The sequence below is a fragment of the Bos grunniens genome, chromosome X, assembly GCF_055505025.1.
Source record: "Bos grunniens cultivar Pamir isolate PY7600 chromosome X, Bosgru_T2T1.0, whole genome shotgun sequence".
Taxonomy (NCBI): Eukaryota; Metazoa; Chordata; class Mammalia; order Artiodactyla; family Bovidae; genus Bos; species Bos grunniens.
In genome coordinates, this window is record NC_141194.1 from 81,363,346 (window position 1) to 81,388,143 (window position 24,798).

Here is a 24,798-nt window from a genome sequence, read left to right on the forward strand (position 1 = left end):
GGACTATGAAGCAGGAATTTCTGATCCAACCTTGCACCAACTATGGGGAATTTAAGCAAGCACCTCCACTATTCTACCTGTTTTTTTTTTACCATGGAAAATGAGAAGTATGGATTAGATGAATCACTAATATCCCCTCTTTGTCTCAAATCTTATTATTTCCAAATATTGTTCTCAGACTGCTTCATGTGTATCAAATAATCCCAGGGTTGAAAAGGCCTTAATAATCTAGTCCACATACACACCCAATATTTGAAATATTACACTATAACATTGATGCCAAATGGCTATTCAGCCTTTTCAGAAACACTTCAGTTTTCAGAAAATCACTATCTTTTGTGGTGGTCCCTTCCATTGGTTTATATTTTGGCCTATTAAAAAGTTGTTAAAATATTCAAAATTAAGTATTTATATTCAATGAAAGACTGTATGGACAGTGTTAATGAGCAGATAGCTCATTGGAAAAAGATAAAGTGCTTAATACTGAAAATTATCAATATCCAATACATAAGCAACTACTGAAAATAAGCAAGGAAACTATAGAAATTACAACAGAAACTCAGCAAATTATCCAAACAGGAAGTATACTGATGAGGAAGTCAAAATATTAAAAAATTGAAGTTTATCTAACTGATTAATAATCAGAGAAGTGAACTTAAAATAGTAAGTTCTCAGTTTACATCCATTACATTGAACAAAGTCAGAATAGTGAATAATCTGTCATGTGTTGCCAGGGATGGGAGAGTTGATTAGGTCTCTGGATGGCCTGAAGGACAAATGAAATCCTTGCCCAATTATTAACAATCAATGAGAGTGGATTTTACATTTTTGATGGGTGATAGAAAAGAACAAGAAGAACAAAAATACATGCAACAGAAACTTTATGTCTTGGGTCCTGCTGGGCCCTAGCCCCAACCACTAGCAGACTAACACAAGCTTCAGAACAGCATGGACCCCGTAGCCACCTGCCAGGAACTGACCCCACCCACCAGTGGTCTGAACCAGCTCTGGGATCCTGCAGCCAGAACACAGGACCTGGCCCTGTCCACTAATGGCCTGGCACTAGCTCTAGGACTTGGATTCATCTACCAGTGAGTGGGCACCAGCTCCAGGATCTCCTGTACCCTGACTCTACCCATCAGTGATCCAGCACTAGTCCCAGGGTCCTCCAGGGTTATGAAGCCAACTGTGTGGTGACCCAGCCCCATTAAACAGTGACCAGCAGCCTCTGCACAAGGCAGGACCTGGCAACCAACTAGACTAGAAGCCAAAAAAGCCTACCAGATTGCCCACAGTAGTCTGCCTGCCACAACAAAAGGACCTAGAAATCCTCAAAGAGGCAACCCTAGAACATTACCTCTGATGATGAGAGGGGAGTGAGATGCTGGAACACATAGGTTGTCTCCTACAAAAGCCACTTCTCCAGTTTCAGGAAATGTAAAGAAATAAAAGCAGCAAGTTAGGCAAAATAAGGTGACAGAGTAACATGTCCAAACAAAGGACAAAACTCCAGAACAGGACGTAAGTGAAGTGGAAATAGACCGTCTACCCAAGAAAGAGCTTGGGAAAATTATTGTAGGTGGTCAAAGAACTCAAGAGAAGAATGGATGCACAGAAGGAGAAATTGAAAGTTTAACAGAGTTATAAAATATAAAGAACAACCAAACAGATGTATAAAATAACTTAATGAAAAATACACTAGAAGGGATTAACAATAGAGTAAATGATAAAGACATTCCGAGTAGTCAAAATCAATGACACTGAACACAAAAAAAGAAGGAAAAGAAATGAAGACAGTTTAGGAGACTTCTGAGACAATATTAAATCTGCTAATACTTGCAATATGGGGGTTCCAGAAGGAGAAGAGAGAGACAAAGGGGCTGAGGACATATTTGAAGACATAATGGCTGAAATCTTGCCTAAACTGGGGAAAGAATTGGACATCCAAGTCCAGGAGGTATAGAGTCCCACACAGGATGAATCCAAAGAGGAATACACCAAGACACATTATAATTAAAATGGCATGAATTAAAGATAAAGAAAGACTATTAAAGGCAGCAAGAAAAAAAGGAACAAATAACATACAAGGGAACTCCCATAAGGTTCCCATAAGTTGACTTTTCAGCAGAAATTCTGCAGCCAGAAGAGAGTGACACTATATATTTACAGCGATAAAAGGAAAAAAACTATAAAAAAAGAGTATTATACAAGGTAAGGTTTTTATTCAGATTTGCTTCAGAGAGCATAAAACAAACAAAAGCCAAGATTTTGACACCAACAAACCAGCTTTACAAGACATGTTAAAGCTACTTCTCTAAGTGAAAAAGAAAAAGCCACTACTAGAAACATGAAAATTATGAAAGGAAAAAAACCCTTCAATAAAGGCAAATATACCAGTGAAGTTATTAGTAAACTTTCCATGCACAAAGCTAGTAAGAATTTTAAAAGACAAAGTAGTAAAATTATCTATACCTACAATAAGCTGTTAAGAAATACACAATTATATATAAAATATGATGTCAACAGTAATCATGAAGGACAGTACAAAAGCAGGCTTGTTAAAATGCATTTGAAATTAAGTGATTAGCAACTTAAAAAATAATGTATATATACAGACTATTATACAGAAACCTCATGGTAACCACAGACCAAAAATACATAATAGATATACAAACACAAAAGAAAAAGGAATCCAAACATAACACTAAAAATAGTCATGGAATCACAAGAAAACAAAAGAAGGAATAAAAAAGAACTACAAATGTGATACACTACATTAACAAATTGAATAAAAACCATATGACCATCTCAACTGATGCAGAGAAAGCTTTTGACAAAATTCAACATCCATTTATAACAAAAACTCTCCAGAAGGTGGGTATAAAAGGAACATATATCAACATATTATAATAAAGATCATACATGATAAATCCACAATTAATATCGTACTCAATGGTTAAAAGTTGAAAGCATTTCTTCTAAGACCAGGAATAAGACAAGGATGCCCATTCTCACCACTTTTAACTCAATATAGAATTGTAAGTCCTAGTTACAGCATTTGGACAGGAAAAGAAATAAAAGCAACCCAAATTGGGAAGGAATAGCTAAAACTCTCACTGTGTACCAATGAAATAATACTATATATTATACTATATATAGTATACTAATGATACTATATATTCATAGAAAATTCTAAAGACACTACCCAAAAACTACTTTGATAAAGTCGCAGGATATAAAATTAATATGCAGTAATCTGTTGCATGTCTATACACTAACAATGAACTAAAAGACAAATTAAGGAAAGACCCCATTTATCATTGAAACCAAAATAATAAAATACCTAGGAATAAATCTGCCTAAGGAGGTAAAAAAAAAAACAAACTATACTTGGAAAACTATAAGACATGATGAAAGAAATTGAACATGATGCAAATAGATAAAAAGATATACCATGTTTATGGATTAGAAGAATTAATATTGTTAATATGATCATACTACCCAAGGTTATCTGTAGATTTGGTGCAATCTTTATCAAAATACTTGTGGCATTTTTCATAGAACTAGAACCAATAGTTTTAAAATTTGTATGGAAACACAGAAGACCCCAAAGAGCCAAAACAACACTGAAAAAGAACAGAGATAGAGGTATCATGCACACTGTTTTCAGACTACACTACAAAGCTACAGTAATTCAAATAATATGTTAGTCACTCAGTCATGCCCAACTCTTTGCGACCCCAGGAACTGCAGCCCACCAGGCTCCTCTGTCCATGAGATTTTCCAGGCAAGGATACTGGAGTGGGTCGCCATTTCCTTCTCCAGGGATCCTCCCAACCCAGGGATCGAATCCAGGTCTCCTGCACTGCAGGCAGATTCTTTCCCAACTGAGCTAATTATATGTTCAGTTCAGTTCAGTTCAGTCGCTCAGTTGTGTCTGACTCTTTGCGACTCCATGAATCGCAGCACACCAGGCCTCCCTGTCCATCACCAACTCCCAGAGTTCACTGAGACTCATGCCCATCGAGTCAGTGATACCATCCAGCCATCTCATCCTCTGTCGTCCCCTTCTCCTCTTGCCTCCAATCCCTCCCAGCATCAGAGTCTTTTCCAATGAGTCAACTCTTCGCATGAGGTGGCCAAAGTACTGGAGTTTCAGCTTTAGCATCATTCCTTCCAAAGAAATCCCAGGGCTGATCTCCTTCAGAATGGACTGGTTGTATCTTCTTGCAGGCCAAGGGACTCTCAAGAGTCTTCTCCAACACCACAGTTCAAAAGCATCAATTCTTCGGCACTCAGCTTTCTTCACAGTCCAACTCTCACATCCATACATGACCACTGGAAAAACCATAGCCTTGACTAGACTGACCTTTGTTACTGATACAAAAATAGAAACACTGATCAATGGAACAGAGTAAAGAACTCAGTAATTAGCTTCTGCTTGTGCTTAGCCACTCAGTCATGTCTGACTCTTTGCCACCCCATGGACTATAGCCTGCCAGACTCCTCTGTTCATAGGAATTCTCCAAGCAAGAATACTGAAGTGGGCTGCCATGCCCTCCTTCAGGGGATCTTCTCAAACCAGAGACTGAACCCAGGTCTTCCACATTGCAGGCAGATTCTTTACTGTTTGAGTCACCAGGGAATCCCAAGCCTATGCTTATATGGTCAGTTAACCTAAGAAAAAAGAGGTATGAATGTACAATGGAGAAAAGACAGTGTCTTGATTAAGTGCAGTTGGAAAACTGGACAGCCACATGTAAAAGAATGAAATTAAAACATTTTATTATACTGTACACAAAAATAAAGTCAAAGTGGATTAGATACCGAAATGTATGACCTGAAAACATAAAATTCCAAGAAGAAAATATAGGCAAAATAGTCTGACATAAATCACAGCAATTTTTTTTTTTGGATCTATCGCCTCAGGCAAAGGAAACAAAAGCAAAAAAAAAAAAAAAAAAAAACTGGACCCTAATTAAACTTAAAGGTTCTGCATAGAAAAGGAAACCATCGACACAATGAAAATATAATTTACTGATTGGGAAAAGATATTTGCAAATGATATAACCAATAGGGGTTAATATCCAAAATATACAAACAGTTCATACAACTCAACATAAAACAAACAACCTGACTGAAAACTGGGCAGAAGACCCAAATATACTTTTTTCCAAAGATGTACAGATGTCCAGCAGGTACATGACAAGATGCTCAACACTGCTAATCATCTGGGAAATGTAGATCAAAACCACAATGAGATATTGCCTCACACCTGTCAGAATGGCTATTAACAAAAGATCACAAACAAATGTTGGAGAGGATGTGGAGAATATGAACCCTTGCATACTGTTTGTGGGAATGTAAGATGATGTAGCCATTGTGGAAAGCAGTACTATTTTAAGGAAGGTTCTTTAAAATAGTAAAAATAGAACTACAATATGACCCAACAGCTCCACTCCTGGGTGTACAACCAAGAAACAAAAACACTACTTTGAAAACTTACATGCACTCTCATGTTCATAGCAGAATTATTTACAATAGCCAAAACATGGATACAACCTAAGTGCCCATTAATAGACGAATGGATAAAGAAGATGTGGTGTACATTTATACAATGGACTACCACTCACCCATAAAAAAGAATAAGATTTTTCCATTTGAAACAACATGGATAAACATAGAGGGTGTTAAGTTTAGTGAAATGAGTCAGTTAGAGAAAGACAAATACTATATGATATCACTTATGTGGAATCTAAAAAATAAAATTCACTAATTAATGTAACAAAAAGGAAACAGACTCACAGAGAACAAATGTCCGAGGTCAGGGACAGAAGCTGGGAGGACCCCCATGCCCGAAGGGCAGCGGCCAAGAGGAGTTACCCCACGTCCGAGGTCAGGGGCAGCGGCCAAGAGTACCAGACTGCAACGGCGTAGGAACGGCCGAGAGGAGCTACCCCGCTTCCGAGTTCAGGGGCGGCGGTCAGGAGGAGCTACTCTACGCCCCTAAGCCCTAGGCCGGGGCGGTGGGCAGGAGGAGCTACCCCACACCCCCATGCCCGAGGCCAGGGGCGGCGAGCGGGAGGAGCAACCCATGCCCAAGTCCAGGGGCGGTGGCCAGGAGAACCAACCCCACGTCCAAGGAGCCGTGGCTGCACGGGCGCAGGAGGGCCAAGAGGAGCTATCCCACGTTGAAGGTGGCAGTGAGAAGATACCCCTCTTCCAAGGTAAGGAGCAATGGCTGTGCTTTGCTGGAGCAGCCGTGAAAAGATACCCCATGCCCAAGGTAAGAGAAACCCAAGTAAGACAGTAGGTGTTGAAAGAGGGCATCAGAGGGCAAACACACTGAAACCATACTCACAGAAAACTAGCCAATCTAATCACACTAGGACCACAGCCTTGTCTAACTCAATGAAACTAAGCCATGCCCGTGGGGCAACACAAGAAGGGCGGGTCATGGTGGAGACATCTGACAGAATGTGGTCCACTGGAGAAGGGAATGGAAAACCACTTCAGTATTCTTGCCTTGAGAACCCCTTGAACAGTATGCAAAGGCAAAATGATAGAATACTGAAAGAGAAACTCCCCAGGTCAGTAGGTGCCCAATATGTTACTGTAGATCAGTGGAGAAATAACTCCAGAAAGAATAAAGGGATGGAGCCAAAGCAAAAACAATACCCAGCTGCGGATGTGACTGGTGATAGAAGCAAGGTCCAATGCTGTAAATAACAATATTGCATAGGAACCTGGAATGCAGGTCCATGAATCAAGGCAAATTGGAAGTGGTCAAACAAGAGATGGCAAGAGTGAATGTCGACATTCTAGGAATCAGCAAACTTAAATGGACTGGAATGGGTGAATTTAACTCAGATGACCATTATATCTACTACTGCAGGCAGGAATCCCTCAGAAAAAATGGAGTAGCCATCATGGTCAACAAAAGAGTCCAAAATGCAGTACTTGGATGCAATCTCAAAAATGGCAGAATGATCTCTGTTCTTTTCCAAGGCAAACCATTCAATATCACAGTAATCCAAGTCTATGCCCCAACCAGTAACGCTGAAGAAGCTGAAGTTGAACGCTTCTATGAAGACCTACAAGACCCTTTAGAACTAACACCCAAAAAAGATGTCCTTTTCATTATAGGGTACTGGAATGCAAAACTAGGAACTCAAGAAACACCTGGAGTAACAGGCAAATTTGGCCTAGGAATACAGAATGAAGCAGGGCAAAGACTAATAGAGTTTTGGCAAGAAAATGCACTGGTCATAACAAACACCCTCTTCCAACAACAAAAGAGAAGACTCTATACAAGGACATCCCCAGATGGTCAACACCAAAATCAGATTGATTATATTCTTTTCAGCCAAAGATGGAGAAGCTCTAAAAAGTCAGCAAAAACAAGACTAGGAGCTGAGTGTGGCTCAGACCATGAACTCCTTATTGCCAAATTCAGACTCAAATTGAAGAGCGTAGGGAAAACCACTAGACCATTCAGGTATGATCTAAATCAAATCCCTTATGATTATACAGTGGAAGTGAGAAATAGATTTAAGGGACTAGATCTGACAGATAGAGTGCCTGATGAACTATGGGATAAGCTTTGTGACGTTGTATAGGAGACAGGGATCAAGACCATCCCCATGGAAAAGAAATGCAAAAAAGCCAAATGGCTGTCTGGGGAGGCCTTACAAATAGCTGTGAAAAGAAGAGGAGCAAAAAGCAAAGGAGAAAAGGAAAAATATAAACATCTGAATGCAGAGTTCCAAAGAATAGCAAGAAGAGATAAGAAAGCCTTCTTCAGCAATCAATGCAAAGAAATAGAGGAAAATAACAGAATGGAAAAGACTAGAGATCTCTTCAAGAAAATCAGAGATATCAAAGGAACATTTCATGCAAAGATGGGCTCGATAAAGGACAGAAATGGTATGGATCTAACAGAAGCAGAAGATATTAAGAAGAAGTGGCAAATATACACAGAAAAACTTTCCAAAAATATCTTCACGACTCAGATAATCATGATGGTGTGATCACTGACCTAGAGCCAGACATCTTGGAATGTGAAGTCAAGTGGGCCTTAGGAAGCATCACTACAAGCAAAGCTAGTGGAGGTGATGGAATTCCAGTTGAGCTATTTCAAATCCTGAAAGATGATGCTGTGAAAGTGCTGCACTCAGTATGCCAGCAAATTTAGAAAACTCAGCAGTGGCCACAGGACTGGAAAAGGTCAGTTTTCATTCCAATCCCAAAGAAAGGCAATGACAAAGAATGCTCAAACTACCTCACAATTGCACTCATCTAACACGCTAGTAAACTAATGCTCAAAATTCTCCAAGCCAGGCTTCAGCAATATGTGAACTGTGAACTTCCTGATGTTCGAGCTGGTTTTAGAAAAGGCAGAGGAACCAGAGATCAAATTGCCAACATCCGCTGGATCATGGAAAAAGCAAGAGAGTTCCAGAAAAACATCTATTTCTGCTTTATTGACTATGCCAAAGCCTTTGACTGTGTGGATCACAATAAACTGTGGGAAATTCTGAAAAGATGGGAATACCAGACCACCTGATCTGCCTCTTGAGAAATCTGTATGCAGGTCAGGAAACAACAGTTAGAAGCGGACATGGAACAAAAGACTGGTTCCAAATAGGAAAAGGAGGACGTCAAGGCTGTATATTGTCACCCTGCTTATTTAACTTATATGCAGAGTACATCATGAGAAACGCTGGACTGGAAGAAAGACAAGCTAGAATCAAGATTGCCAGCAGAAATATCAATAACCTCAGATATGCAGATGACACCACCCTTATGGCAGAAAGTGAAGAGGAACTAAAAAGCCTCTTGATGAAAGTGAAAGTGGAGAGTGAAAAAGTTGGCTTAAAGCTCAACATTCAGAAAATGAAGATCATGGCATCCGGTCCCATCACTTCATGGCAAATAGATGGGGAAACAGTGGAAACAGTGTCAGATTTTATTTTTCTGGGCTCCAAAATCACTGCAGATGGTGACTGCAGCCATGAAATTAAAAGATGCTTACTCCTTGGAAGAAAAGTTATGACCAACCTAGATAGCATATTCAAAAGTAGAGACATTACTTTGCCAACAAAGGTTCGTCTAGTCAAGGCTCTGGTTTTTCCTGTGGTCATGTATGGATGTGAGAGTTGGACTGTGAAGAAGGCTGAGTGCTGAAGAATTGATGCTTTTGAACTGTGGTGTTGGAGAAGACTCTTGCGAGTCCCTTGGACTACAAGGAGATCCAACCAGTCCATTCTGAAGGAGATCAGCCCTGGGATTTCTTTGGAAGGAATGATGCTAAAGCTGAAGCTCCAGTACTTTGGGCACCTCATACGAAGTGTTGACTCATTGGAAAAGACTCTGATGCTGGGAGGGATTGGTGGCAAGAGGAGAAGGGGACGACAGAGGATGAGATGGCTGGATGGCATCACTGACTCGATGGACGTGAGTCTAGTGAACTCCGGGAGTTGGTGATGGACAGGGAGGCCTGGTGTGCTGCAATTCATGGAGTCGCAAAGAGTCGGACACGACTGAGCAACTGATCTGCTCTGATTTCATCTGAGTGGGCATAGAGAAGGGGGGAGGCACAAGACTGGGTTAGCATATTAGGAAGTACAAACTTTTATGTATAAAATAAACACAACGGTACAGAACAAGGATTATAGCCAATATTTCTTTTTAACTATAGTGGAGTATAACCTTTAGAAATTGTGAATCACTATATTGTACACCTGATGCTTACTAGCTGTACTGGAAATACATTGAATAAAGCCAATGTATCATAATATCAAGTGATAAATTTCAGCAAATGGTAGAGAATTAAAATTTCCTACAATTATTTGGATAATTTCAAGTATTCTAAGTAAAGTATAACTCAATTTTTTAAAAATGCTTTATGTGGCCTGAAAAGCCTAAACTATTTACTATCTGATCCTTTACAGTTAAAGTTTGCTAACCCTTGCACTTCAGGATCTGTCACACACTGTTCATGTAAGGAGCCATACTTGAGGGCAATTTGGAACTACTTAGTCAAACTAAGTACACAGAGACTGTGTAAGCCAGGATATATGCTCACACAAAAGTAAGTACAAAAGGCTTTTATTATCTTCAATGTTGTTAAAGGTGATTGGGATGTGCATTACTTGGTGTTCTATAGGTAAAATGTGTTGGATGTACATTATGGAGTATATGGAGCATTTAGAAATGACAAAATAGACATACATAAAGCAAGTTATATAGAACTTAAAAATCAAATAAAAAGAACATTAAATAGAAGACCTTTATCTCAGTACAATTTATGTAAACTAAAAATACATGACAACAAAACAACAAAAACAGAAAAAAAACAAAACACATTTTATAAGTACACTTAAACATTGGGCTTCCCAGCTGGCACCAATGGTAAAGAATCCACCTGTCAATGTAGGAGATGCAAAGATGCAAATTTGATCCCTGGGTTGAGAAGATCCCCTGGAGTAGGAAATGAAAACCCACTCCAGTATTCCTGCCTGGAAAATTCCATGGACAGAGGAGCCTAGCGGACTACAGTCCATGGGGCTACAAAGATTCAGACATGACTGCGCATAAGCACAGATTTAAACATTAAAAGATTAGAACAGTTACTTTGGGGGGTGAGAAATGGAAATAGGTAAAAATAAACAAGTATGGGCCTTGCAAACAGCAGTGATGTCAATGTGCCATCATTGAGAAGTATGAATAACTCAACCCTCCACAACAGATGCAGTTAGGAAAAAAAAATGTTCTTAAGGTGAATTCATTTTCTGTGTAACATCTACCAACTCTTTGGTCCCAGTTATATTCTCTATCACACAAAACAAGTACAGTCTTTCTTCCATACATGCCAATGACAACTCTCACCTACTGAGGTCCTCTTTATTCTACATACACAGTTCTAGCACCTAGATGAATGTCCAAGTATGACTACCAGAAATGAACCCAGCATAGGTGAATCATCATGTAGTTGAAACAAACCACTGATTTCATTCTAGACACTATACTTTTCTCAAAGGTGTCTAACCTGGAATAAGCAATCAGATCAGTTCAGTCCCTCAGTCATGTCCAGCTCTTTGCGATCCCATGAATCACAGCATGCCAGGCCTCCCTGTTCATCACCAACTCCCGGAGTTCACCCAGACTCACGTCCATCGAGTCAGTGATGCCATCCAGCCATCTCATCCTCTGTCGTCCCCTTCTCCTCCTGCCCCCAATACCTCCCACCAACAGAGTCTTTTCTAATGAGTCAACTCTTCGCATGAGGTGGCCAAAGTACTGGAGCTTCAGCTTTAGCATCATTCCTTGCAAAGAAATCATGGGGCTGATCTCCTTCAGAATGGACTGGTTGGATCTCCTTGCAGTCCAAGGGACTCTCAAGAGTCTTCTCCAACACCACAGTTTAAAGTCATCAATTCTTCGGCATTCAGCCTTCTTCACAGTCCAACTCTCACATCCATACATGACTACTGGAAAAACCATAGCCTTGACTAGATGAACCTTTGTTGGCAAAGTAATGTCTCTACTTTTGAATATGCTATCTAGGTTGGTCATAACTTTCCTTACAAGGAGTAAGCGTCTTTTAATTTCATGGCTGCAGTCACCATCTGCAGTGATTTTGAAGCCCAGAAAAATAAAATCTGACACTGTTTCCACTGTTTCCCCATCTATTTTCAATGAAATGATGGGACCGGATGCCATTATCTTCGTTTTCTGAATGTTGAGCTTTAAGCCAACTTTTTCACTCTCCACTTTCACTTTCATCAAGAGGCTTTTTAGTTCCTCTTCACTTTCTGCCATAAGGGTAATGTCATATCATATCTGAGGTTATTGATATTTCTCCCGGAAATCTTGATTCTAGCTTGTCTTTCTTCCAGTCCAGCGTTTCTCATGATGTACTCTGTATATAAGTTAAATAAGCAGGGTGACAATATACAGCCTTGACGTCCTCCTTTTCCTATTTGGAACCAGTCTTTTGTTCCATGTCCGCTTCTAACTGTTGCTTCCTGACCTGCATACAGATTTCTCAAGAGGCAGGTCAGGTGGTCTGGTATTCCCATCTCTTTCAGAATTTCCCACAGTTTATTGTGATCCACACAGTCAAAGGCTTTGGCATAGTCAATAAAGCAGAAATAGATGTTTTTCTGGAACTCTCTTGCTTTTTCCATGATCCAGCGGATGTTGGCAATTTGATCTCTGGTTCCTCTGCCTTTTCTAAAACCAGCTTGAACATCAGGAAGTTCATGGTTCACGTATTGCTGAAGCCTGGCTTGGAGAATTTAGAGCATTACTTTACTAGTGTGTGAGATGAGTGCAATTGTGAGGTAGTTTGAGCATTCTTTGCAAGCATTGCCTTTCTTTGGGATTGGAATGAAAACTGACCTTTTCCAGTCCTGTGGCCACTGCTGAGTTTTCTAAATTTGCTGGCATACTGAGTGCAGCACTTTCACAGCATCATCTTTCAAGATTTGAAATAGCTCAACTGGAATTCCATCACCTCCACTAGCTTTGTTCATAGTGATGCTTTCTAAGGCCCACTTGACTTCACATTCCAGGATGTATGGCTCTAGGTCAGTGATCACATCATCGTGATTATCTGAGTCGTGAAGATCTTTTTTGTACAGTTTTTCTGTGTATTCTTGCCACCTCTTCTTAATATCTTCTGCTTCTGTTAGATCCATACCATTTCTGTCCTTTATCTAGCCTTTCTTTGTATGAAATGTTCCCTTGGTATCTCTAATTTTCTTGAAGAAATCTCTAGTCTTTCCCATTCTGTTGTTTTCCTCTATTTCTTTGCATTGATTGCTGAAGAAGGCTTTCTTATCTCTTTTTGCTATTCTTTGGAACTCTGCATTCAGATGTTTATATCTTTCCTTTTCTCCTTTGTTTTTCACTTCTCTTCTTTTCACAGCTATTTCTAAGGCCTCCCCAGATAGCCATTTTGCTTTTTTGCATTTCTTTTCCATGGGGAATGATCTTGATCCCTGTCTCCTGCACAATATCATGAACCTCCACCCATAGTTCATCAGGCACTGTATCATATCTAGTCCCTTGAATCTATTTCTCACTTCCCCTGTATAATCCTAAGAGATTTGATTTAGGTCATACGTGAATGGTCTAGTGGTTTTCCCTACTTTCTTCAATTTAAGTCTGAATTTGGAATAAGTAATAGGGATCGTGTATTCTAACTCCTCCCTAATTTGCTTCACACTTAACACTGTACTAGATATACAGTACTTTCCAAATGTGCTTTGGTTAACTGATTATACACAAGCATACAGCTCTCTGGTGCATACAACTGAATAATAAATCAGCATAGTCTTAGTTTCTTATACTAATGTGTCTAGGACTGAACGTCTATCATAATCTCAAGTGATAGATTTCAACAATAGAGAACTGAAATTTCCTACAAGTAGTTAAATTCAAAGATCTAGTCAATGAACTTAAATGGGGTCAAGTGTGTGGTATTTGAGATAAAATGAATCAACTATTTTCTGTTGGTTTGGAGGTTTGACACAATGTTAATGAATGTCAAGTACATATAAAAGAATATATTTGGTTGATTCACTTATTTTAGTTTTAGAAATAACTATGTTGTCCTTCTGATGCCACAATTATTTATCATTTTTCTGACTTTTAATTCAAATCCATCTAAAATGGTAAAATCAATATGACTGATAACCACAGAAATGAATACACACGTGGATAAACAAAAATTTACTTAAAAAAAAAAAAACATTTTAATCTTTAAAGCTGAAAAGAATCTTTGCCAAAGAATATCTCTGCAGATTGTATTTTGGATTATGTGCTTCTAGTGCTGAATTATATGAATATTTTTAGAACACTTGAATGTAGGAAAAGTAGAAAACTCAAGAATATTCAAGGTCTTACTGAACTTGTTTAGAGATATTAGTTTTTATTCTCATCAGTGCATTCCATAGTAGAAACATTTTTTACCTCCTTCCAATTCAGAACACTATGAAATACAGCATAAGCTTTCAGTGTATCCCTCTAAAATTGAAAGTTTGCCTATGAATCTTAAGAATACATTTTTCAGGCTCTGAAAGTGAATATACCATAACTTTTTGCTGTATATCGCCTGAAAACTTTCCCAGAAAGTAAGCATGCTTGGATAAGGTTTATTTACATATCTGCAAGTCAACAGGGACACAAAGCACTTTCAGAAGGAAAGGAAAAATATGAAGTATAGCAGAAACAGATGTGACTCTTCAAACTTCAAGAAGTCCTATGAGCATCTGATAATCCATTTCTCTGTCTCTTCATTGCCAACAGACTTATTTATCACAACTTCCACAGTTTGATTCTTAAGCACTCTTAATTATAAAGTGCTGTTGCAATTAGCTCACAAAAGAACACTGTAGCCTATTATACAGAGTGAAGTAAGCCAGAAAGAAAAACACCAATACAGTATACTAACACATATATATGGAATTTAGAAAGATGTTAACGATAACCCTGTATGCAAGACAGCAAAAGAGACACAGATGTATAGAACAGTCTTTTGGACTCTGTGAGAGAGGGAGAGGGTGGGATGATTTGGGAGAATGTCATGGAAACATGTATTATATCATATAGGAAATGAATCGCCAGTTCAGGTTCCATACAGGATGCTTGGAGCTAGTGCACTGGGATGACCCAGAGGGAGGGTATGGGGAGGGAGGTGGGGGGAGGGTTCAGGATGGGGAACACGTGTAGCCCATGGCGGATTCATGTTGATGTGTGGCAGAACCAATACAATATTGTAAAGTAATTAGCCTCCAATTAAAATAAATTTTAAATTAAAAAAAAAGAACATAAGGCAAATTGAAGAATTATAATTCATTTTCTAAAGACTCAGGAAGATAGGAAGTCAGGAAGGGGACTCATGAACTTTTACTAGGATACTCTTTGGGCATTGGTAGAAGTCAAGAAACTGAACTGATATTCACTTCTGATTGTAAAATATGATTATATTTCTTTTATGCAATTTTCATTTCTCTCATACATAATGCCTGAAGAGGAAAGAAGCAGTTAATTTTGGGAGATGTATCGTTTTTATTTGGGCCCAAATTATGAAACTGCTTACATGAAAAATGGTGATAAGCAAGACTTTAGTTGCAATAGAAATTTGATTTGAATGCCAATTAGCCTAGTATTAGACACAGCAGAATACTTACTAGACAAAGTATCATTGGGGAAATCAACTTTTTCTTTCCTGATATGCTCATCAAAGCTATAGGTACTAATTGGTTGCCTACAAATATCCACTCCTCCCTCTTTTCCCTTGCAAAGACACAATTTATTTCATGTTTCCACTCCTTTCCCACATGACTCAGAGGCTTAGCCTCAGGCATAAATCTTGATCAATTCATAGGACCAACCATGTGGTCCTATATTCTCATTGCCAGTGTTTGGTTTAAGGATAATCACTAATTGTGGCCAATGAGACATAAGTGAAGATTTGTTGGGAGCTTCTGAGAAATAGTCCCTTATTCCTCAGAAGACACCAATGGCATGCCCCCATTTCTCCCTCTGGACATTGTCATATCTGCATGAGATATATGAAACTGCTGCAGCTGTCCTGTGACTACAAGGGCAATCATTATTATTATGAATCTGATAATAACTCCAGAAAAGTAGAGAATAACAGAGAGTAACAGAATAAATCAACTGAATACATGTGTCTATCTCTTCTCACCTGAAAATCTTAAATAATGATAATATAATAATAATATTAATACTGATAATACTAATACCAGTTGCTATTTATTCATCAGTACTTTGGGCCAGACACTGTTCCAAGTATTTTACATGTACTAAATCCTATGATATAGGTGATTTTATTATCCTTATGTTTCAACAAGAAAATAAATGAGAATAAACAGAGACCCAGACAAGTTGCCTATGATCTCTTAATGGTAATATGGAACAAGGACTCAGACCCAGAGAGTTCAGTTATAGAACCTGTGCCCTTAAACACTATGAGTGATTAAAAAAAAAAAAGCATAAATCCATAAGGACAAAGGAGATGCAACTTAATACGAAATATTAGATTTTTGAAAGACAGAAAATGGAGAAATGTTGACTGAACAAATCTGATAAAAACCCATGTCAAAGGCCTACAGAGGGGGTGCTAGTAAGAACCAAACTAATACAATACCTGGAACTTGGGAAAGGCTCAGGAGCCTGAGACACCTCAGAAGATGATGGGAAAGAAAATACAAAACAGGAAAGAGAATTATGTAAAGACTATAAAAACAAGTTAGATTCTCAAAGGCCCTTCTTCACCTTAATAGTTGACTAGGTATCTATCCTTTAGAGAAATTAAAGTCTCCAGTGAAATCAAGCAAAGTGGCAGGTGGAAGAAAGAAACATTTTTTAAAAAAACAGTGGGATAAAGTAAAAGTTTTCATACTGAACACTGAGATCCCCACACTCTTTATGGCTCCCCAGATATAAACAACCAGGCAAGAGATGAAAGAAATCATCTCTGAAGAACCAGGGCCTCCCCAAAGGGACAAAACTTCACACATTAAAAACCTCATACAGATACAAATCGGAAGCACACTCCCCCACATCCATGTATCTGTACAATCAGTCTACAGGGAAGATTACCAGTTAACTAACAGAAGAATATGGTGCTGGAGAAGACTCTTGTGAGTCCCTTGGACTGCAAGGAGATCCAACCAGTCCATCCTAAAGGAGACCAGTCCTGGGTGTTCATTGGAAGGACTGATGCTGAGGCTGAAACTCCAATACTTTGGCCACCTCATGCGAAGAGTTGACTCATTGGAAAAGACACTGATGCTGGAAGGGATTTGGGGTAGGAGGAGAAGGGGATGACAGAGGGTGAGATGGCTGGATGGCATCACTGACTCGATGCACATGAGTTTGGGTCAACTCCAGGAGTTGGTGATGGACCGGGAGGCCTGGTATGCTGCAATTCATGGGGTCACAAAGACTCAGACATGACTGAGTGAATGAACTGAACTGAACAGAAGAATGATGAAGGAACAGAAGAAGAGAAGGATGACAGAAGATGAGATGGTTGTATGGCATGACCAACTCAATGGACATGAGTTTGAGCAGGCTCCAGGAGTTGGTGATGGACAGGGAAGCCTGACGTGTTGCAGTCCATGGGGTCGCAAAGAGTGGGACACGACAGTGAGACTGAATTGAACTGAACAGAAGAACAAGGAGCTTTCAAATAGCTTTTCAGTATCACTCTTAAATATAAATATAAATTGACAGCTCTTTTTTCACTCTTAAACATGTGTGTAGAGTCAAGAATGACTAGAGACTTAATACAACTTCCAGTGTGAAGCGCTTCCCTGATAGCTCAGATGGTAAAGAATCTGCCTGCAATGCAGGAGACCTGGGTTTGATCCTCGGGTTGGGAAGATCCCCTGGAGAATGGAATGGCAACCCACTCCAGTATTCCTGCTTGGAGAATTCTGTGGATAGAGGATCCTGGTAGGGTACAGTCCATGGGATCACGAAGAGTGGACATGACTTAGCAACTAATACTTTCACTTTTCCAATGTAAAACACAGGCCAAAATGAACAAACAGAAATAGGGAAAAAAAGACAATTCAAGAGCACATAGATAAAAATATGTTTTAAACCCTCTAATTCACATGTTTTTCATACTATAGAAAGCTGAGCGCTGAAGAATTGATGTTTTTGAACTGTGATGATGGAGAAGACTCTTGAGAGTCTCTTGGACTGCAAAGAGATCCAACCAGCCAATCCTAAAGGAAATCAGTTTTGAATATTCATTGGAAGGACTGATGCTGAAGCTGAAACTCCAATACTTTGGCCACATGATACAAAGACCAGACTCACTGGAAAAGACTCTGATGCTGGGAAAGATTGAAGGCAGGAAGAGTAGGGGATGATGGATGACAAGATGGTTGGATGGCATCACCAACTCGATGGACATGAGTTTGAGCAAACTCCAGGAGTTGGTGATGGACAGGGAGGCCTGGCATGCTGTAGTCCATGGGGTCAGTTGGATATGACTGAACTGAACTGAATTCACACCTTAGACAGATGGAAGATTTAATGTCCATGAAAAAAAAAAGGGGGGGGGGGATGCAATATAAAGAGGAATGAGAGAATAAGAATAATATCTTGGAAACTAAACAATATCCAATTTTTTTAAATTTTATCAAAAGAGGTGAAAAGAGGAATTGAACACATATGCAGAAGATAGAACAAAAAAAATCCAAGTGATAAAATAATAATTACAATAATAATAGCAAATTCTATACAGCTCTTATACTGTGTCAGTCACTGTTTTGAGCACTTTACATGTATTAATCCATTTTCTCTTCAAAACAATCTATAAGATGGACATTATTAATTTCCCATATGAGAAAAATGAGTCACAGAGAGCATATGTGACTTGTCCAAAGTAAAAACCTAGTAAATAGGGAAGCTGATTTAGAATGCAGGCAGTCTAGCTTCAGAGTAAATGCTTATATAAATCCTGCACTGCCTCCTTAGAGAAAAGGAAATAAAAGGTAAAGAACTATACAATAATTATAGGATCAATTCAGGAAGTCTGACAATTTCTAGCAAGAAAGAATGGAAAATTAGGAGAAATTAAACCAATAACTAGCATTTACCTCCAATTTTATATAGAAAAAGTACAACACTGGCCTATTAAATACAACATAATCTTATTTTCTCGGGAAAGAGACAAAGAACTACAACAAATTATAAATGTATGTGTAGCAGCCCCAAAATTCAATACTTTCTTATAAAAGTAAACAAAGTACTTATGTCCTTTTTCTCCCCCTTACTTTGTAAGGCAACAAGATTTCTCATGGTGACCTTCAATTTCTGAAGCTTTCTGTTAATTTCTCTCCTACACCTTATAGGAAAGGTTTAAAATTTTTCTTTCCTCTTCATGCAGGCACTCTGCAACTGAGTTCATGCTTGGAAAAAGATAAAAAAAACAGACTCACAGCATTAGCTGTAAAGTCAGGCTTGGGTAGAATAACCCCAACAATGGTAAAATGGAAATGCCATTGAAGAGTACAGCAAAGATTGTAACAAGGCACCAGGTGATTTAAAAGCCCTAGCTCTAGGACTTCCCTGGTGGTCCAGAGCCTAAGACTTCACCTTCCAATGCAGGGGGTACAGGTTCAATCCCTGGTAGGGGAGCTAAGATCCCACAGGCCTCGAGGCCAAAAAAACACAACATACAACAGAAGCAATATTGTAACAAATTCAATAAAGACTTTAAAATTTTTTTTAAATAATAAAAATAAAAGCCTTGGCTCTAGTGTTTCTATAATAGTACCAGTAATATAGTAATATCTCAATAAATACATAATTAATGAATGACTCTTTGTTATGATGTTAGAGATAATAAGAGCTTTTTTTATACATAATTTGTTTAAAAATATTTCCTTTCTTACCTATCATAGGCTGAGATATGTCCATGCTGCTCTGTAGGTGAAAAAAAAAAAAAAAAAACACCCTTTAATAAAGACTCCCTCAAGAAATTTTAAGTGACAGTCTCTAAATGATTTGTCAAGTACAAATGGTGGTATTATATAATTATATATCTGTTATAATCCAGATCTTTGAAAAAACGGGAACAAATCAAACATTTAATAGGTGCCATATCCTATTGCTCTTTGTCTCTAGCCACATAAAACCAAGTCAAGGCCCAGTTCTCAATTTTAATATGATAGTAGCCTAAGGACACCACCATTTACATGTCCACTTAATTTCTGGTTATTTAAAATATATAAATCATAGACACACTATAATTATTCTATAAAATATAAACTACAACTTTCTATTCAAAAGTTATTAATGCTCTCTTTGCTTTGTTGAAAACTGATTTATCATTCATCTATCTACATATTTATTTATACCTACCTACCTATTTTATTATTTTAGTTCAGTGAAGCTAAGACAGTATTACTAACCTTGGAATAGAAACTTGCAGTCTATTTCAAAGAATAGCTTCATGGACAATTTAATAGGAGAAAATACCATTTCCACAGAATGAACTGGACTCTCTAAAGTTATAAGAACCTATGAAAACCATGGTATTCTAGCCACCACAACACCGTCCAAGGTCTTAACACAGACATACTTAAATTCTTACTCATATCTTATTAAGTAGTATTCTCAACCTACTTAAAACAGTGGTCTTCATTTTCTTAATGTTTTTGTGCTCTCATCTTGACATGTGTATATAGCAGAAATACCTCTCTTTATTTTCTCAATAACAAATGGTAGAAAAAAAGAACCTTTAAAATAGAAATCTGTCTAGAATTCCACTAGATCAACAGGGTCCAAGAATGTTATCACTGTTCTTTTGACTATGCGTTCAACCATGACCCACAGGATTTTATTGTCTTTGATGTTGCAAAATATTGCAGTGTTGTGTGGTAGTGAGGATGTGGGAGAAGGACGGTGTATAATGTTGGTCTTTCTTTCCTCCTTAATAGAGCACAGAGGTTTTCATACTTGGTTTATGTGAGAATCTTCATTTCTAAAGCTTTCTAGGTGATTCTGATGGTTAATGAGGCCTTAGAAAGAATGGGATAGAATATTGGATAAGAGCATGAACTTTGAAGTCACATAGATTTGCATTCAGAACTTGAATATTCCTTACCAGTCTGTGGTAAGAGTCAGATATGACTGAGCGACTGAACTGAACTGAGGCTTTTCAGAGGAGGTAGCACTAACTGAGTGGGGCAAGATTTATCAACCTCATTACTTTTGGTTTTTTAGGCCAAATAATTCTGTGTTGTGGGGGGCTGATTTAGGCTTTGAAAAATGTTTAGCAGCATCCATGGATTCTCTCTACCTACTCCTCCAGTAACAACCCCACTTCCAAGTTGCAACAACCCATGGACTATAGACCATGGTGTTCTCCAGGCAAGAATACTGGAGTGGGTAGCCATTCCCTTCTCCAGGGGATCTTCCCAAGCCAGGGATCAACCCCAGGTCTCCCGCATTGCAGGCAGATTCCTTACCAGCTGAGCCACAAGGGAAGCCCACAAACTGTCTCCAGACATGGCCAAACATGTCCTAGAGGCAAATAGCACACATGTTTGATAACCACACAGATAGAATATTGTGATAATGAAACTATTACAAAAACAACACTGACACTATTTATGATAATGGATTTTAAGGAGGTAAAACTGGAAGAAGAAAGGCCAGTTATGAAGAAACATTCTGATTTCTTTTTTCCTCATCTTCATCAGCAACTTCTGTCAGCTCCAGCTCTAAAATATATCTGAAATCTATTTCTTACCATTCCAGTTTCTATCATTCTAGTCATCTTTCACCTGGACACCTGCATTAGTTTCCTATCCAATCTCCCCACATCTATACTTTCTCCTCTATACTAGCCTGTTCCCTACACAGAAACAAAAATATATATCAGATCACAATAATTCCTTGATTTGTATTTCCATTAAACCTAGACTAGAAATACAAGCTCAGTAGCACAGCCCAAAACGGCCTATGTGATCTTATCTGGGCTTCTCTCTAACTTCATCTTCTCTCACTTTTCTCTACTAAGCTTCTGTCACAGTGACCCTCTTGTTCTACATGGAAATCACTAACATCATTCTTCATTCAGGTTACACTTGTTTCTCTCAAGAGAGTTCTTCCTCCATTCACTTGACTGGTTCCTTGTCATCATTCAGATTTCCATTCAAATTACATTTCCTAGTATGTGTCCCACCTGGCAACTCTGTCTGAAATATGCACACACATGCTCACCCAATCCTGACTCCCTTGCATTACTTTCTTAATTTGAGTATATGCTAAGTTGCTTCAGTCGTGTGCAACCCTTTGCAACTGTATGGACTGTAGCCCATCAGGCTCCTCTGTCCATGTGATTCTCAAGGCAAGAATACTGGAGTGTGCTGTCATTCCATTTTCCAGGGGATTGTCCCAACCCAAGGATTGAACCCCCATCTCCTGTGTCTCCTGCATTAGCAAGGTATTTCTTTACCACTGAGCCACTGGGGAAGCCCCCACTTTCTTAATAATACTTGTCAAAAATTGTATTTTTTATTCACTTGTTTATTGTCTTCCAGTAGAAAGTAAGTCTGATGAGAATGGGGATTAGTCTGTTTATTATTATACTGCCAGCACTTAAAAACAGTGGCTGGCACATAGTAGGCTGTCAGTAAACATTTTTTGAATAAGTATCTTCATAATATAGGAATGAAATGATGTGGGACAGAACTAAGGCAGTGAAAATGGGAAAAGAAAAGGAAACTATATTAATATGGTAGAAGAAACAGGAAATCTGGTGAGTAATTGGATAAAAGGTATACTAATAGACAAGAATTAGGGGTAACTTCTAGATTTTTGTCTTCAGCAAATAGATGAATGGTAGCAGATAATAAGAAAGGGAACATGTGATGATGAAAATGTTTGGAGGGAAAGTTTGAAGATATTGAGTCAATATACTTAGTCCAGTCATGTAGACATTATGATAGGTAATTTTGAAGACCAAGTGATATTTTCACAATGAAAGGAGACATGTGGGAATCATCCACTTACTGTGATATGTGAAGCCATAGTAACTGATGAGATCACCCAAAGAAAGTGAGCAGAGTAAAAGAAGAAAATTTAAGTCTATAGTCAACCTAGACAGCATATTAAAAAGCAGAGACATTACTTTGCCAACAAAGATCAATCTTGTCAAAGCTATGGTTTTTCCAGTAGTCATGTATGGATGTAGGAGTTGGTCTATAAAGAAAACTGAGCACCGAAAAAATGATGTTTTTGAACTGTGGTGTTGGAGAAGACTCTTGAGAGTCCCTTGGAGTGCAGGAGATCCAACCAGTCCATCCTGAAGGAAATCAGTCCTGAATATTCATTGGAAGGACTGATGCTGAAGCTGAAACTCCAATACTTTGGCCACCTAATGTGAAGAACAGACTCATTGGAAAAGACCCTGATGCTGGGAGGGATTGGGGGCAGGAGGAGAAGGGGACGACAGAGAATGAGATGGTTGGATGGCATCACCAACTCAATGGACATGGGTTTGAGTAAGCTCTGGGAATTGGTGATGGACAGGAAGCCTGGCGTGCTGCAGTCCATGGGGTCACAAAGAGTCAGACATGACTGAGTGACTGAACTGAACTGAAACAGCATATGGCAAAGCTAACATGTAAGATTTATATTTAGAGGCAGGAAGGCATATCACAGAGAAGATAAAAAGTAAAACATTTCAGAAGGTAGGAGAGTTTGACATCAAAATGTCAAGGGAGAAGAGTTTCATAGACTGTAACATAGCAATGAAGAAGCTAACAGGAATCTTGGCAAGAATAGTCAGTGGAGTTCAGGAGATATAATCCAAACAGAAGTAATGGAAAAAATAGAGATGAAAACAAATATGTTAGAGTAGACTATAATTTTTAGAAGGCTGTGATCCAAAGGAAGAAGGGACAGAATAATGGGAATTTTAAAAAATGAGAGCAGCTTGAATATGTATATGTACATATACTAAAAGACCAGAATGGAAACAGAGTAGCTACATTTAAAAATATTAAAATACATTAAAAGAGTAGAGGTCCCTGAAAGTATGAGGACTAGAATCCAGAAAAGAGGTAAATGGATTAGTGACAAGAAAGTGTTCTCCTTAATTTTAAGGATGGGCACAGCTTTAGAGAAACTCTATACAGTCAGCAAAAACAAGACAGAGAGCTGACTGTGGCTCAGATCATGAACTCCTTATTGCACAATTCAAACTTAAATCGAAGAAAGTAGGGAAAACCACTAGACCACCCAGGCATGACCTAAATCAAATTCCTTATGATTATACAGATTTAAGGGATTAGATCTGATAGAGTACCTGATGAGCTATGAACAGAGGTTTCTGACAATGTACTGGAGGCGGTGATTAAAACAATCATCAAGAAAAAGAAATGCAAAAAGGCAAAATGATTGTCTGAGGAGGGCTTACAAATACCTGAGAAGAGAAGAGAAGTGAAAAGCAACAGAGAAAAGATACATCCATCTGAATGCAGAGTTCCAAAGAATAGCAAGGAGAGATAAGAGAGCCTTCCTAAGTGAACAACGCAAAGAAATAAAGAAAACAATAGAATGGGAAATAATAGAGACCTCTTCAAGAAAATTGGAGATATCAAGGGAATATTTCATGCAAAGATGGGCACAATAGAGGCCAGAAATTATATGGACCTAACAGAAGCAGAAGATATTAAGAAGACTTGGCAAGAATACATAGAACTATACAAAAAAGATTTTAATGACGCAGATAACCATGATGGTGTGATCACTCACCTAGAGCCAGACATCCTGGAATGTGGAAATCAAGTGGGCCTTAGGAACCATCACTACAAACAAAACTAGTGGAGGTGATGGAATTCTAGCTGAGTTATTTCAAATCCTAAAAGATGATGCTGTCAAAGTGCTTCACTCAATATGCCAGAGAATTTGGAAATCTCAGCAGTGGCCAGAGGGCTGGAAAATGTCAGTTTTCTTTCCAATCCCAAAGAAAGGCAATGCCAAAAAAATGTTCAAACTACTACACAATTGCTCTCATCTCACACGCCAGCAAAGAGATCCTCAAAATTCCCCAAGCTAGGTTTAAACAGTATGTGACCCAAGAACTTCTGGATATTCAAACTGGATTTAGAAAAGGCAGAGGAACCAGAGATCAAATTGCCAACATCCATTGGATCATATAAAAAAGCAAAAGAATTTCACAAATTACATCTACTTCTGCTTTATTGACTACCAAACCCTTTGACTGAG

The 24,798-nt window shown here is 38.6% G+C and overlaps 1 long non-coding RNA gene across 2 annotated transcripts in view; it reads right to left on the bottom strand.

Moving 5' to 3' along the window:
* LOC147340761 (uncharacterized) overlaps positions 1–24,798 on the bottom strand; it is a 150,112-nt gene that overhangs the window by 99,061 nt on the left and 26,253 nt on the right. The window contains exons 2-3 of one of the 2 annotated variants that reach the window (XR_015159123.1): positions 19,452–19,482; positions 2,203–4,677 (exon numbers count right to left, since the gene is read on the bottom strand). This is a non-coding gene — a long non-coding RNA (uncharacterized LOC147340761). Of the gene's footprint in view, positions 1–2,202; positions 4,678–19,451; positions 19,483–24,798 lie in introns of those variants that run through there. The other variant, XR_015159124.1, reaches the window with a different exon arrangement.